Raw genomic sequence first — 16,285 nt, 5'->3', positions numbered from 1 at the left:
CGGCGGTGTCATCCGCCGTGCTCCTTCAACGGGTCGGGAAACGCCCGGGCCGGCGCTCAATTGTGGCGATGAGCGCCGGCCGTTCGAGCAGCCTGCTGTTCATAACGGACACCTTCTCCGGGCGCCGTTACCTGTGCGACACGGGAGCACAGGTGAGTGTCATTCCCGCCGGCACGTCAGACAAGCACGCCGCGGGTGGGGGCCCCGCGCTGCTTGCCGCGAACGGGACGCCCATCCGTACGTACGGAAAACGCTGCCTCTCTCTGCGGTTTGGAGGGCAGGTTTTCCGATGGACGTTCGTCACCGCCGACGTGCCCATGGCACTGCTTGGCGCGGACTTCCTGTGCGCTAATGGGCTCCTGGTCGACGTCAAGCGCAGACGGCTTGTCCAGGCCGAGACGTTCAGCTCGCTCGCATGTGCGTTGCCCAGCTCAACGAGCGGCTTGCCAAGCGGCTTGCCGAACGATTCGGTTCCGGCCACGTTGGTCTGTACGCTTCCGGCAGCGGACGCATTCACCCGCCTCCTCGCCGGCTTCCCGGCCCTCACGCGGCCCACCTTCTCGGCGGGGGCCGTCAAGCACGGGGTGGCCCATCACATCCCCACCGTCGGGCCACCGGTCTACGCCCGGGCACGCCGCCTCGAGCCGACGAAGCTGGCGGTGGCAAAAGCGGAGTTCGCTACCCTGGAGCGACTCGGCATCGTCCGGCGCTCAGAGAGCGCTTGGGCGTCGCCGCTGCACATCGTGCCGAAGCCCGGCGGGGGATGGCGACCGTGCGGGGACTATCGCCGTCTCAATGACGCCACGACTCCCGACCGCTACCCCGTCCCCCACATTCAGGACTTTTCCGCCCGTTTGGCGGGCAGGTCCTTCTTCTCGAAGGTGGACCTCATACGCGGCTACCATCAGGTCCCTGTCAGGCCGGAGGACGTCCCGAAGACGGCGGTCATCACGCCATTCGGACTCTTCGAGTTCCTGCGCATGCCCTTCGGTCTGAAGAATGCGGCTCAGGCGTTCCAGCGACTGATGGACAGCGTCCTGCGCGACTTGGATTTTGTCTACGTCTACCTGGATGATATCCTCGTCGCCAGCGCGTCCCGCGAAGAGCACCGACGCCACCTCCGCACGCTCTTCGAACGCCTGGGCCAGCATGGCCTGATTGTGAACCCCGCAAAGTGCCGGTTCGGCGCCGCCACAATCGATTTTCTGGGGCACCGTGTCACCAGGCACGGCGCCGTCCCCCTGCCGGCCAAGGTGGAGGCGGTGAAGGGGTTTCCGCGCCCCCGCACGATCAGAGGGCTGCAGGAGTTCCTGGGCATGGTGAACTTTTACCATCGGTTCCTGCCCCGTATCGCCCAGCTCCTGCGCCCCCTGCACGAAGCTCTCCGAGGTAAGCCGGGCAAAGGCGACGTTACCTGGACCGAGCAGATGGACACGGCGTTCACGGGCGCGAAGCTCGCCTTGGCTAACGCCACCATGCTCGCGCACCCGGCGCCCGATGCACCGATCGCCCTCACCACCGATGCCTCGGACTACGCGGTGGGCGCGGTGCACGAGCAATGGGTGCGTGGAGCTTGGCAACCGCTGGCGTTCTTTAGCCGGCAGCTTCGCCCGCCCGAACGCCGTTACAGTACCTTCGACCGCGAGTTGCTCGGACTTCACTTGGCGGTCAGGCACTTCCGCCATCTGCTCGAGGGCCGGGCGTTCACTGCCTTCGTCGACCACAAGCCGCTGATCTTCGCGATGGGCAAGGTCACCGAGCCGTGGTCGGCCCGGCAGCAGCGTCACCTCTCGGCCGTGTCCGAGTACACGACGGACATCCAGCACGTCGCGGGGAAGGACAACCCGGTGGCGGATTGCCTTTCCCGGGCCGTCGCCCACGCAGTCCACCTCGGCATCGACTATGCCCGGATGGCAGCGGACCAGGCCGCTGACCCCGACGTCCAGGCCTTGCGGACCGCCGTCACGGGCCTCCGCGTCACCGAGGTGCCGTTCGACGGCGCGGGCGCGGCTCTCTTGTGCGACGTCTCCCTCGGGCGTCCTCGCCCCATCGTGCCCGCGGGCTGGCAGCGCCAGGTGTTTGACGCCATCCACGGCCTGTCCCACCCGGGCGCGAGGGCCTCCCAAAGGCTGATCGCCGACAAGTTCGTCTGGCATGGCCTCCGGAAGGCCGTCCGCGGCTGGGCCAGGACGTGCCTCGCGTGCCAGCGCGCCAAGGTGCACCGGCACACCCAGGCCCCGTTGGCCCCGTTCACGGTGCCGGAACGCCGGTTTGACCACGTCCACGTGGACCTGGTGGGACCTCTGCCCCCCTCGCGGGGTTTCACCTACGTCCTCACCATGGTGGACCGCACCACCCGGTGGCCGGAGGCCGTGCCCTTGGCGTCGACAACGGCGGCCGATGTCGCGCAGGCTTTCATCGCCACCTGGGTCGCCCGGTTCGGCGCCCCCTCAGACATCTCATCCGACCGTGGCCCCCAGTTCACCTCGGAGCTCTGGGGGGCGGTTGCGCAGGGGCTCGGGGTCCGGCTGCACCGAACCACGGCCTACCACCCCCAGGCTAACGGCCTGTGTGAGCGATTTCACCGCTCATTGAAGGCCGCGCTCCGGGCCACCCTCCGCGACGGCGGCTGGGTCGACAGGCTCCCCTGGGTCCTGCTGGGCCTCCGGACGGCGCCCAAGGAGGACCTGCGCGCATCCGCGGCGGAGTTGGTCTTCGGGCAACCGCTGCGGGTGCCGGGCGAGTTCCTCCCCGACTCCACGGCACCATGGTCCGCGGCACAGCAGCGCTCCGCTCTGCAAGAGACCGCCCAGAGGTTCGCCCCGGTGCCAAAGGCATGCCACGGGCACCCACCGATGCACGTCGCCCCGGAGCTTCGCACGGCGGAGTACGTCTTCGTCCGCCACGATGCCCATCGGACACCACTGCGGCCCCCGTACGACGGGCCTTTCCGCGTGCTGGAGACCGGGGCGAAGCACTTCACCCTGGACATCGGCGGTGCTCCTGACCGCGTTTCGGTAGACCGCCTCAAGCCGGCCCACCTCGATGTGGACCATCCACCGCCAGTGGCCCGACCCCCACGTCGGGGCCGCCCTCCTGCGGGCGGACCCCGGCACCGCCCAGCCCCGCCGCCACGGCGCCCCCCGGTCCTGCACCCATCCCAGGGGCAGCCAGGGGCATCCCACCTGGTATCCCTGCACCCCGGACGCCGCCGATCGCCAGGGGGCGCTTCGGCCGGGTCATTCGTCTGCCCCGCAAACTGGCCCTCCAGGTGCGCGGGAATTCTGGGGGGGCGCGTGTGGCGGACACAAAAGCCCACTGGCGTGGTGACATCATTCCACGCACCGAGTGGGCGGTGGCCACGCCCGAGGGGTAGGCGTGGCCTCATGATATACCCCGGGCGACCAGCCCGGAGGAGTTTAGTGTTACAGTGTAGTCTTACAATAAAGACGTTTATATGTTACCGCTTGTCCGCTTCCTCCTTGCTCACAAGCAGCGCGCGTAACGCCGCGCTTTATTACCATTAAAAAAAACTGAGGCTAATTCCTTACTTCTGCGATTATTAATATTAGTGCCAAACACCGCTCAGATCATTGATTCATGAACCATACACCGCTTCAATCCAACAACTTTGTATTCTTGACATTGGGATTAAAGTGTTATGGTTATATTTACTATATTGAAGGAGCTGGGGCTCCCACGTCGATCGGAAGAATGGACGCGACAAAAAGCTAGAATTCATCCGAGTTGCTTTAATGAAATCAAACACTCAGGCACTCTGAAAACCCGTTTATCGGGCAGCAATATATATCGATTAACCCAGGGGGTTTGCCCAGGCCCGGCGCCAGGGGGCGTGGCCCAGCGTCCTGGCTGCGGCCTGGCAAGTTGAGGGCGAGCCTGCCCGGGCATGCCCGGGCATGCCCGGGCGTCCCGACCGAGGCCTGGCAAGTTGAGCGCGGGCCTGCCCGGGCGTCCTGGACGAGCCCGGCATGGTGATCGCTCCGCGTCCTTGATAGGTGCAAGGCGATTGTGAAAACCCAGCGGCAGCCGCTACAATATTATTATTATTATTACAAAAGCAATACTACTGAAACGATACACTGTGGCGGACACGATGGCTCGCTGGCACGATGACATCATTCCGCGCACCAGGAGGGTGTCGGCCACGCCCGAGGGGTAGGCGTGGCCTCGGGATATACACGGGGCACACAGCCCCGAGCACGGCAGTGCTATAGTTTGACCCTTTGAATAAAGACGCTTGTGTTTACATCGTTGTTGCTTCCTTTATTGGCAAAACAAGTCGCGCGCATAGCACCGCGCTACATTTGGTGACCTCGACTAGTTCCGCCGATGCTGAACTACAGAACGAGCCATGACGAGCAGCAACGCGGTCGTGGTGAAACTCCCCGAGTTCTGGGAAGCTCAGGCGGAGATATGGTTTATGCAAGCCGAAGCCCAGTTTCAGCTTCGTGGCATCACGGCGGACGAGACGCGCTACTTCCACGTCATCGCCGCCCTCGGGCCAGGCACAGCCGCCCGCGTTGTGTCCGTCCTGCAAAACCCACCGGCCGACCACAGATACGAGGCGCTCAAGCGTCGCCTCATCGCCACGTTTGGCCTCACAGAGGACGAACGGGCCGACCGCCTCCTGGACCTTCCCGACCTCGGCGACACGCGACCATCGGTCCGAATGGACCATATGCTGTCGCTACTGGGGGAGAAAACACCGGATTTTTTATTCCGGGCGCACTTTTTACGCCAGCTGCCGGCACAGGTACGCCTCGCGTTGGCCGGTTCAATGATAAAGGAACCCCGAGCGCTGGCCGTTGAGGCCGACAAGTTTTTCGTGGCGTGTGACACGCGGGCGAGCTCGGTGCGGCCGTCGCGGATCCCGGGGCTGACCCTGATGCTGATGCACCACACCTCGTGGATCTCGAGGCTGATGCACACCGCGGGGCCGCTGCCACGCCACGCCCACCACCACCGCGGCCTCCGCCTTCGCCGCAAACCTGGTGCCATTTCCACGCCAGGTTTGGCCACAAGGCGTGGAATTGTTGCCCGCCGTGCTCCTTCGGCAAGTCGGGAAACTACAAAGCCGGCGCTCGGTAGCGGCCCTGAGCGTCGGCCATTCCGGCAGCCTTTTTTTCATAACGGACACTTTGTCTGGGCGCCGCTTCCTATGCGACACTGGTGCACAGGTGAGCATTATCCCTGCCTCTATGTCCGACAAGCGAACCGCGGGCCGGGGCCCCGCGTTGCTTGCCACGAACGGAACACCCATACGCACATTCGGGAAGCGCTGCCTCTCCCTGCGGTTCGGAGGGCAACGCTTCACGTGGACATCAGTAACCGCTAGTGTCCCCATGGCACTGCTCGGTGCGGACTTCCTTTGTGCAAACGGGTTGTTGGTAGATGTGAAGAACAGACGCCTTGTCCAGGCTGAAATGTTCAGCTCGCTTGCTTGCGCGCTGAGCAGCTCGTTGAGCGGCTCACTCAGCGGCTCACCGAGCGGCTCGCTGAGCGGTTCGGTCACGGCGAGGTTGGTTTGTATGCTTCCGGCAGCGGACGAGTTCACCCGCCTCCTCGCCAAGTTCCCGGCCCTCACGCGGCCCACCTTCTTGGCGGTGGCCGTAAAGCACGGTGTGGAACATCACGTACCCACCGTCGGGCCACCGGTCTACGCCCGGGCCCACCGCCTCGAACCAACGAAGCTCGCGGTGGCAAGAGCGGAGTTCGCTACGCTGGAGCGGCTGGGCATCGTGCGGCGCTCCAAGAGTGCTTGGGCGTCGCCGCTACACATCGTGCCGAAGCCTGGCGGGGGATGGCGGCCGTGCGGGTACTACCGCCGCCTCAACGATGCCACCACCCCCGACCGTTACCCGGTCCCCCACATGCAGGACTTTTCCGCCCGGTTGGCGAACATGTCCTGCTTTTTGAAGGTGGACCTCATACGCGGCTACCACCAGGTCCCCTTCAGGCCGGAGGACATCCCGAAGACGGCCGTCATTATGCCATTCGGCCTCTTTGAATTCCTTCGGATGCCCTTCGGTCTGAAGAATGCGGCTCAGGCGTTCCAACGTCTGATGGACAGCGTCTTGCGCGACCTGGATTTCATCTATGTCTACCTGGACGACATCCTCGTCGCAAGCGCGTCCCGTGAAGAGCACCTCCGCCATCTCCGCACGCTCTTCGAACGCCTGGGCCAGCATGGCCTGATCGTGAACCCCGCCAAGTGCCGGTTCGGCGTCGCCGAGATTGACTTTTTGGGGCACCGCGTCACCAGGCACGGGGCCATCCCCTTACCAGCAAAGGTGGAGGCGGTCAAGGGGTTTCCGTGCCCCCGCACGATCAAGGGGCTCCAGGAGTTCCTGGGCATGGTAAACTTTTACCACCGTTTCCTGCCCCGCATCGCCCAGCTCCTGCGCCCCCTGCACGAAGCCCTCCGGGGGAAGCCGGGCAAAGGTGACGTCGCTTGGACCGAGCAGATGGACGCGGCGTTCGCGGGCGCGAGGCTCGCCCTGGTTAACGCCACCATGCTCGCGCACCCGGCGCCCGATGCACCGATCGCCCTCACCACCGACGCGTCGGACTACGCGGTGGGTGCGGTGCACGAGCAATGGGTGCGTGGAGCTTGGCAACCACTGGCGTTTTTCAGCCGGCAGCTCCGCCCGCACGAACGCCGGTACAGTACCTTCGACCGCGAGTTACTCGGGCTTCACCTGGCGGTCAGGCACTTTCGCCATCTGCTCGAGGGCCGTGCGTTCACGGCCTTCGTCGACCACAAGCCCCTGGTCTTCGCGATGGCCAAGGTCGCCGAGCCGTGGTCAGCCCGGCAGCAACGTCACCTCGCGGCCGTGTCCGAGTACACAACGGACATCCGGCACGTCGTGGGGAAGGACAACCCGGTGGCGGATTGCCTTTCCTGGTCCGTCGCCCACGCGGTCCACCTCGGCATCGACTATGCCTGGATGGCGGCGGACCAGACCACCGACCCTGACGTCCAGGCCTTGCGGACCGCCGTCATGGGCCTCCGCGTCACCGAGGTGCCGTTCGGCGGCGCGGGCACGGCCCTCTTGTGCGACGTCTCCCTCGGGCGGCCTCACCCCATCGTGCCCGCGGGCTGGCAGCGCCGGGTTTTTGACGCCATCCATGGCCTATCCCACCCGGGCACGAAGGCCTCCCAGAGGCTGGTCGCCGACAAGTTCGTCTGGCATGGCCTCCGGAAGGTCGTCCGCGATTGGACCAGGCCGTGCCTCGCATGCCAGCGCGCGAAGGTGCACCGCCACACCCAGGCCCCGTTGGCCCCGTTTACGGTGCCCGAACGTCGGTTCGACCACGTTCATGTGGACTTGGTGGGACCTCTGCCCCCCTCGCGGGGTTTCACCCACGTCCTCACCATGGTGGACCGCACCACCCGGTGGCCGGAGGCCGTGCCTTTGGCGGCGACGACGGCGGCGGATGTCGCGCAGGCGTTCATCGCCACCTGGGTTGCCCGGTTCGGCGCCCCCTCGGACATCTCGTCCGACCGCGGCCCCCAGTTCACCTCAGAGCTCTGGGGGGCGGTCGCGCAGGGGCTCGGTGTCCAGCTGCACCATACCACGGCCTATCACCCCCAGGCCAACGGCCTGTGCGAGCGCTTCCACCGCTCCTTGAAGGCCGCGCTCCGGGCCACCCTCCGCGACGGCGGCTGGGTCGACAGGCTCCCCTGGGTCCTGCTGGGCCTCTGGATGGCGCCCAAGGACGACCGGCGCGCATCCGCGGCGGAGTTGGTCTTCGGACAACCGCTGCGGGTGCCGGGCGAGTTCCTCCCCGACTCCACGGCACCATGGTCTGCGGCGCAGCAGTGCTCCGCGCTGCAGTAGACTGCCCGGACGTTCGCCCCGGTGCCGACGGCGCACCACGGGCACCCGCCAACGCACGTCGCCCCGGAGCTTCGCACGGCGGAGTACGTGTTCGTCCGACACGATGCCCACCGGACACCGCTGCGGCCCCCGTACGACGGGCCCTTCCGCGTGCTGGAGACCGGGGCGAAGCACTTCACCCTGGACATCGGCGGTACTCCTGACCGCGTTTCCGTGGACCGCCTCAAACCGGCCCACCTCGACGTGGACCACCCCCCGCCAGTGGCTCAGCCCCCGCGTCGGGGCCGCCCCCCGGCGGGCAGATCCCCTGCACGGCCCAACCCCACCGGCACGCCGCCCCCCGGCCCCGCACCCATCCCAGGGGCAGCCGGCGGCATCCCAGACGCCGCCAGAGGGCAGTTCGGCCGGGTCATCCGTTTGCCCCACAAACTGACCCTTCAGGTGCGCGGGAATTCTGGGGGGGGGGCGCGTGTGGCGGACGCGATGGCTCGCTGGCACGATGACATCATTCCGCGCACCAGGAGGGTGTCGGCCACGCCCGAGGGGTAGGCGTGGCCTCGGGATATACACGGGGCACACAGCCCCGAGCACGGCAGTGCTATAGTTTGACCCTTTGAATAAAGACGCTTGTGTTTACATCGTTGTTGCTTCCTTTATTGGCAAAACAAACACCGCACTACAACACTACTGTATTAAGAAACCTGGGCTTAATTTGTCTGATGCAGTCCGAAGGTGAGGCATGAAGCCTAAGGCCTATACATACCGTATTGTTGGAAGAGCCGTAACGCCGATGCTTTCGATATTTGATGGTCATTTTAACAATGGGTTTGTTTGTGTTTCATACTAAATGAAAAGTGTAAAGGTAGAACATGGCGATTGTGATATATGATAGGTTCGACGATATATTTGGCATGAACGGCATATAAATCAAAATGGCAGTGTGTGGAAAGTCAGCCGCCGCACCGCCGTAATGACATCAGACATAATCACATCACCCTGTCATGTGACTAGATCCTCAGCTCTGATTGGTATACGTTTGAGGGGACATACTTACATCCATATGGACAGACAAACACTGTTCTAGACGGCTTGGCCCGATGGGTTACGCCGTAAAAATGTAACAACTATTTAAGAAAGGATCCAGAGAATAATTGGGGAACTATAGGCCAGTTAGTTTAACTTCAGTTATGGGAAAGGTGTTGGAAACAATGAATTAACGGATAGGGAGCCATTTCAATAAATTTAAATTAATTTAAGGTAGTCAACATGGATTTACCAAAGGGAGATCAGGTTTAACAAATTAAATTGAGTTCTTCCTGATGACTCCATCCTCTGCTGTGACATCCCTCATTCTTCAGACAGGCAGGCCTTTTCCTTCTCTTCAGACCTTGATAGAATCACAAGATGGTCAACACACTTGGAATATGTCATTCAATCCTGACAAATCTCACACTCTCACTGTCTCTCTTCGAAAGGGCCATCGAGCACCCCCTCCCTTCCGATCTACTTTTTAAACAATCCACTTGAGGAAATTCAGATTCAAACTCCTGGGTCTCACTATCAGCCATTATCTTTCTTGGGCAAACCACATTTCAAAGTTGGCACCAAATGCCTGCCGCCAACTGGACATCCTCCATCGTGCAAAGTCCTTCCTTCCATACCTGAATTCCTATCCACATACAAGGCTTTCAAGCACATGATACTTAACCTTAACGGCTTAACCTAACCCACAACAGCTGTGCACCTCAAGCGGTCTCCCACACCCCTTGCCCACCACCTAATTTGCATATGTGCACCAAAGCCCAATTTCAATCGCCTGCTAAAACCTCCACCACACTCTTGTTACAAATGCTACAATAATCACTACACTGTAAAACCATTAAAACACATTTATTAACACTTCACAATATTTGAACATTATACAAGCTCATTGTACACACTCTCCATTGCTCAAACCACGACGCCTCCACCACATTACGAACAACCACGACGCCCTCTGGGCTGGCTCCCCAGAATACACAGCAAGAGATGCTAGCCCTACGTTGATCCAATGCTCCAATGCATGCCACGTCCGGGGGAATGATGGGCATTTTTGTGACTGAAATCTCACGTGGGCGGTGCCAACCCTGAGGAAATCGGGCGTGCACCAATGGGGGCACTGCAGATGCCGTTAACCATGCCTAATGTCTCTTTTGGTCCACTTCAAATCCCCGCCCCCGCCAGGCCGCTATATAAACAGTGTGTCCGCACAGACACATGAGAGGATCCTCTTGGCTTGGTCGACGGCAGGTAGGAGCTGGAGCTGTGGGATGGAGTTTGCGGGATAGAGCGTTGAGTGAGCGAGCGATTTAGGCACCGTACAGGGCAGGTTCTTGAGGACCAAGTCCATTGACAAGCACATATTAAGTTATTCTCTCATCTCACACAATTAAGCTAAGCTGACTCCCTTACGGGTTCTTTTTCTCTTGTCAATTCATCTACTTTGGACGCAGGAGCACAAAGAAGGCACTACCACAAACCGTCCTTTTCAGGACGAACCCACAGATACGCACCTCTTTTTGGTTTCCTACTCGCACCTCACCCGCTCCCCCTCACTCACACCTCTTCAATACGCACCTTCGACACCAACCAGTATTCCTCCTTTTGACCCCTTCCTCAGCGAATGGGCAGCGTGTGTTCGACGACCCATGCACGGGGAGCAAAGAGGTCAAAACCACCTCGTTCTGCTCTATCTCTTACCTTCTCTACCCTCCGTGGATGTTTCTGATTGGGCGCCCTTGTAATGTGTTTGGATAAGTAATTTTATAAGTTCGGTATAGCTCTGCTCTTTCACCCTGTCCTTCTTTTCTTTGCTGTACATTTTAATTACTTGCACCCTAAATTGCTTGAAATTGCTCCCTTGTACATTTTTGCATCCCCTTTTTTGATTGCAGCACATTAAACTGATTGCTTTACTTGCACATTAAAGTGCTTTGAACTGCATCATATGCTTCCCCTTGGCCCCACATTCACATTGTAAATAAACCCCCTCCTATGCCCCTAGCGTGCTTGTGCTTCTTCCTAAAGGGCCTCGGGCCTTGCACCAGTCCACATGGTTGGGAGTTTGCAGTATGAGCAGGTGCCTGTTTGGCAAACTGAGAAAGTTCTCCTATACTAGTCTTTCGTTGTGCAAAGGCATAGCCCTTTCTCTCTGGTACTTGTCCAAGTATTTTGACTTCTTTTAGAGCTTTGTGAGGCATTCCAAGTAACAATCCTTATCCTGGACACGTGATATACTTTCTTTTGCTCTAGCGCGCAACTATCCTGGGGTTTCTGCGCATGCACACCGAGCATTCTGGGGTGGATTATGTCATTTTGAAAGTTGCGTATTGCGAAAGAAAGGGGATCCAAGAGAATGTTCAAATAACCGGAATATTGCCTTGATTTTTTTTTTTTTTTTTTTTTTTTTTTTTTTTTTTTTTTTTTTTTTTTTTTTTTTTTTTTTTTTTTTTTTTTTTTTTTGTATACAATATCGAGGCTCGTGAAAGAGCGAACATTAATCACACAGAAAGACAAACCGACACATAAAACATATAACATAGGGAGCGGTAGACAAGATGGGGAGAGAGGGGGAAGGACACAAACACAACATTTGAGAGCAGGGACCGAGAGACATGGAGACATCGAGAGATCTGAGAGAGGGCGAGGGCTTTGGGGGGGGGGGCGTGGGAAGGGGGCAGTGGGAGAGGTATAAAACATATGGACACTGCCAGGACTTCCAGGAAAGAAGTTGGAATTTCAAACAAGGTGGATCTGGGGTGAATTAGCGGGGGTAGAAAAGATCAAGGTTTTGGATGGGGGAAGATAAGAGATGGTGGTGAACAGCTGTTTTAAAGACCTGGAGGGAGGAGTGGGATTGAAGGGAGTGAGGGAGTTTGTTCCAGAGGCGGGAGAAAAGAGGAATGAAAGAGTGGCAGGTGCAGTGGCAGGTTTCGCAGTGGCGAAAGAGTTCGCTTGCTAGCGAGATCTTAATACATATCATTCATCACAGAATATAAGACTTCATCGAGTGAGAAATGCCTGTTCAGCAAGCAGGTTTCAGAGGAGGAATAAATCCTCGAGATCAAATCGCAAATCTGATATTAAAGAAAGGGGTACAGTATCTTTGTTTTATAGATTATAGCAAAGCCTTTGTGTTGATGAGGAATTGATGTGGCTTATGCTGAGAAAAATGGAAATGTCGAAACACCTGCTATGTCTGATAAGAAGTGTCTACACTAAGCAAGAATAAACAGTAAGAACAGAGTATGGAGCGACAGAATGGTTTGGATTTGGAAAAGGAGTTGAGGGCGGGGTTCATTCTCTCCCCTTAATTGTTCAATCTGTGTGTGTACATCATGAGGAAATCAAACTGGGATGACAGAGGTTGGAGTCAGGATCAGAGGAAGATATATATGAACAATCTATCGAAGGTATGCTGACAATAGCACTCTGTGGCAGAAAGTCAAGAGGACTTGATGATGAAACTGCTGTAGCAAGTAGAGAACTTGATGAAACTGATGCAGAAAGTGAAGAAGACTTGATGAAACTGCTGCAGAAAGTGAAGAAGAATTGATTAAACTGCTGCAAAAAGTGAAGAGGACTAAAAAAAAAAGACCAAAATATTTCAACTAAGAAGATAGACGTGTTCAGATTGGGAGATGATCACCTGGAAATAATGCAAAGTTTCATCTTCCTGGGTTCTATAATAAATGAAATTAATAGACAGTATTGGGGAGAACAGCAATGTCAGGATAGAGAACTGGAAAGATAAAGATGTGACAATACAAACTAAGAAGATTCTGGCGAATACTTTGATATTTTCAGTTGCAATGTATGGATGTGAGTTATGGACAGTGAAAAAAAAAGGGAAGAAGATTTACAGTTCTTAAATGTGGTGTTCGAGACGAATGTTAAACATTCCGTGGACTGCAAGAAGAACAAACACTCAGTAGAGAGCATACCTCCACCTGATTGGCCATATCACTCAATGGTGAAGAATCACTTTAAAAATTCCACCAGCCGGATCCGAATCCGGATCTTCACAAAAATCTAATAACTTCGTCCTTGTCACACACACTACATGTCTGCCAAATTTCGTCTGAATCCGTCCACAACTTGTTGAGATATTTTGTTCACAAACAAATGGACAGACAGACAGACAGACAGACAGACAGACAGGGGTGAAATCATAACCTTCATCCACCTTTGGTAGCGGAGGTAATTAGACCACCAGGTACATTAGAAGTACTGATGCTAAAACAGAAACTGTCAATACTTTGGGCACATCATGTGTGCAGAAAAAGAAAGTCTGGATGAAAACCAAGCTGGGTCGTGTGCATGGTTGAGGGATGAAGATGAAGAGGCAGACCTTGCAAGTGCTGGATCCTGGATGGATGGGGGTGAACTCTGCAACCAAGCTGTCTCTGCCAGAGCTTCGGGAAGGAGTGCGGGATTGGGATGTTTGGACAAATCTGATGATGAAAGTCACCCAGGGTTTCTTGTAAAGCGCTCACCAAGCTGCTTAAGCACTCAAGCAAGTGATCCGTTCAAAACCGTTAAGGAACGGCGGGCTTGTCAAGCGATAGCAAGCTGCTTGGTAACTGAACACATCCCGAAAGTCGCAACGAGATGACCAGACCAGTAAGGGACCAGCTTATAGATTCCGTGACCATTTTCTCAGGACCATGGTTTGAAGGCATATTTTGGATGATTAGGCAAGACTAAAAAAAATTAGCCGGGCCACCCCTCGCAAAAGTGTGGGCTAACTCCACCAGAGGGCGCTTCCAAGATGGCCACCAATAATACTGATTTGGCCAGATTTCCACTTCTAATTAAGTTAGAAAGATAATTTTTGTTTCTAAATATATGTTTTTGAGGTTAAGGAATTCAAAAGTACAATTGCTATTGTCATTTTCTTAATATTTGATGAGTTATTGAAGAAATTATTGTTTCTACCATTATTATTTATTAATTTTTTTCAGAGATTCTTTTCCAGATATTCTGACAACAGCTGAAAGTCTTATCTATCTATAATTCCAGTAATCTCTGTACGTTTGTACGTCTGTTTGTCTGTGACCGCTGTTTCTCGACAACCACGGGTCCGATATACTTTTAACTTGCCAGGTATATTGCTGGGGACCCGAGGATGTGCCTTTTCAAGGTTTCATATTAATCGGACAATTACTTACCGAGCTATGTCCAAAAAACGATTCAACCAATCAGAGAGCAGCGAACTATCGCGTGTGCCGAACGTGGCGGACACACTCTGCCTCGGATGGCACATTTGAGAGCGTATTCATTTATTTCACGTTTGCAAACTATGTTGGCGTTAAACTATGTTTTAAAACTAATAAAAACGAATTTGCGATTCATTCGCTTTCCTGCGCGTTTGTGCACGCGATGGCGATTTCTTTACCAAACTCCGGAAGCCGTTCGCTTTGGACCAAACCATTTCATGTAAATAGAGGGGGGGGATTGTCACTGTACTCACAAGCCGTTCGCTTTGGACCAAACCATTTCATGTAAATAGAGGGGGGGGATATAATTTTAGATATAGATATAGTACGGGCAATGCCCTAGTACCATTAAATTCTAACAACCTTTATATGTTCAAGTAGAATTTATTAACATCTAGTTGTTGAAGATTTTTTCCACAGCAGTGTCATATGTCGGAACATGGATTTGCGCTAAAGATAAGATATTTCTCTTACTTACCATAATTTTTGTACTTACAATAACGATAAGATTTTAAGGTTTAAAATGTTCACTAATAGTACCATTAATATTTAAGATATTTTTACACATCTATTTTTAGATATATGGAACACATAATTCTATTGCACTTGCTAAGTTTGTTTTGTCTTTTTCAGGTTGATGTAAACAATGGCAACATCATTTGGTAAAGGTCAGAAAAGGAGGAGTGCTGAGATTACCTCTGGCTGCTGCATTATTTGCAACCAAGACTGTTATAAAGACAAAAGCAAGACATCCCCAGAAGCTTGGAAACATTTGAAACAATATGCAAACAAGTGGAGAGGACTCGATAGATATGGTAGTTTATTTGACAAAGTTGTAATGAAAATGTATCTAAGTTGAACCCAGGTGTGATGCTCTCCCTAACCACTGAGAGGCGTCTATAAGAACTCGGACGACTGCTGCTCCGGCACACTCCTGTGACATTTAATCTAAGACATGTAGACTCGGATGGTGCGTATATGTAGATAATCTACGCTTGCTTGCATTGATTGATATTACTGAACTTTCTTTGTGATTCCATGATCCTGATATATATATATATATATCTATATTATAATAGCCGTAGATGATTCTGTCTGTCTGTCTGTCTATCTGTTGGGTGTCTGTCCGGGGTGTGGCTTACTCGGTTTGCAGAGTAGCTCCACCCATAGCTCCACCCATTCTGGGAGTGGCTATAAACAAATATCCACCATTTTATTAACTCGCATAGCTTTGAGTCCTGTTTTGTAGGCCCGTGGTGTCTTGCTCTCCCCCAGTTTTATTTCAAATCAAATTCGATAAATCATTTCATTTTTCACAGTCGCTAACATAGTTTTAGACTCGGTTGAAAAAAAACGGGAAGAAAATCCGATGAAAGTTGCCGTTTATAGAACGAAATGAATTCTCAAAGGCCTGTAACTTCAAGGCCATTGAGTCTCTCTCACGCCTTTCTAACTCACCATATGATTTCATTTTTATCGATGGTTTTACTTTTAGACTCGGTGTCAGCAATAATTGAGAACAATCCACACACGCGGGAAAATGCAGAGATATATTTTTTTAAATCGCGTCATGGTGTATCATACACCGCCCAACATGACACCGCCGGCAATGTGTCGATATATATTAAAAATTCGCTTTTGCTTTTCCGTTATGATATATTACTATTTCGTTTGATGATAGTCGTCACAAAAACGTCAACAATGATGCCGACATATATTTCTTCGTTTTTATTTCATTCAACATATTAGCCGGAAGTAAAATATGTTTCAGGAAATTACCGAGAGATATTTCTTCGTTTTTTTTATTAGTTATGTGCGCATACACTTTAAATAGGTTTATTTGAAATATTTAATTTTCCACAAACATTCCACACACGCGGGAAAATGCAGAGATATATTTTTTAAAATCGCGTCATGGTGTATCATACACCGCCCAACATGACACCGACGGCAATGTGTCGATATCTATTTTAAATTCGATATATCATTTCATTTTTCACAGTCGCTAACATAGTTTTAGACTCGGTTGAAAAAAAACGAGAAGAAAATCCGATGAAAGTTGCCGTTTATAGAACGAAATGAATTCTCAAATGCCTGTAACTTCAAGGCCATTGAGTCTCTCTCACGCCTTTATCTCCAATCTAACTCACCATATGATTTCATTTT

General features: G+C 54.3%; 2 long non-coding RNA genes across 3 annotated transcripts in view; one reads left to right on the top strand and one right to left on the bottom strand.

Annotated features, from left to right (window-relative positions):
* The window catches only part of LOC137426807 (uncharacterized), a 70,541-nt gene extending 55,363 nt beyond the window's left edge, over positions 1–15,178 (top strand). For both annotated transcript variants that reach the window (XR_010984408.2, XR_010984409.2), the window contains exon 5: positions 14,753–15,178. This is a non-coding gene — a long non-coding RNA (uncharacterized LOC137426807). The remainder of the gene's footprint in view (positions 1–14,752) is intronic.
* LOC137426806 (uncharacterized) overlaps positions 9,737–16,285 on the bottom strand; it is a 9,664-nt gene continuing 3,115 nt past the window's right edge. The window contains exons 3-4 of the long non-coding RNA XR_010984407.1: positions 13,252–13,354; positions 9,737–10,164 (exon numbers count right to left, since the gene is read on the bottom strand). This is a non-coding gene — a long non-coding RNA (uncharacterized LOC137426806). The remainder of the gene's footprint in view (positions 10,165–13,251; positions 13,355–16,285) is intronic.

This window comes from Myxine glutinosa, chromosome 5 (assembly GCF_964187855.1).
Source record: "Myxine glutinosa chromosome 5, kmMyxGlut1.1, whole genome shotgun sequence".
In the NCBI taxonomy this organism is placed as follows: Eukaryota; Metazoa; Chordata; class Myxini; order Myxiniformes; family Myxinidae; genus Myxine; species Myxine glutinosa.
The sequence above is the reverse complement of the archived record's forward strand: the minus strand, read 5'-3'. Positions and strand labels throughout refer to the sequence as shown.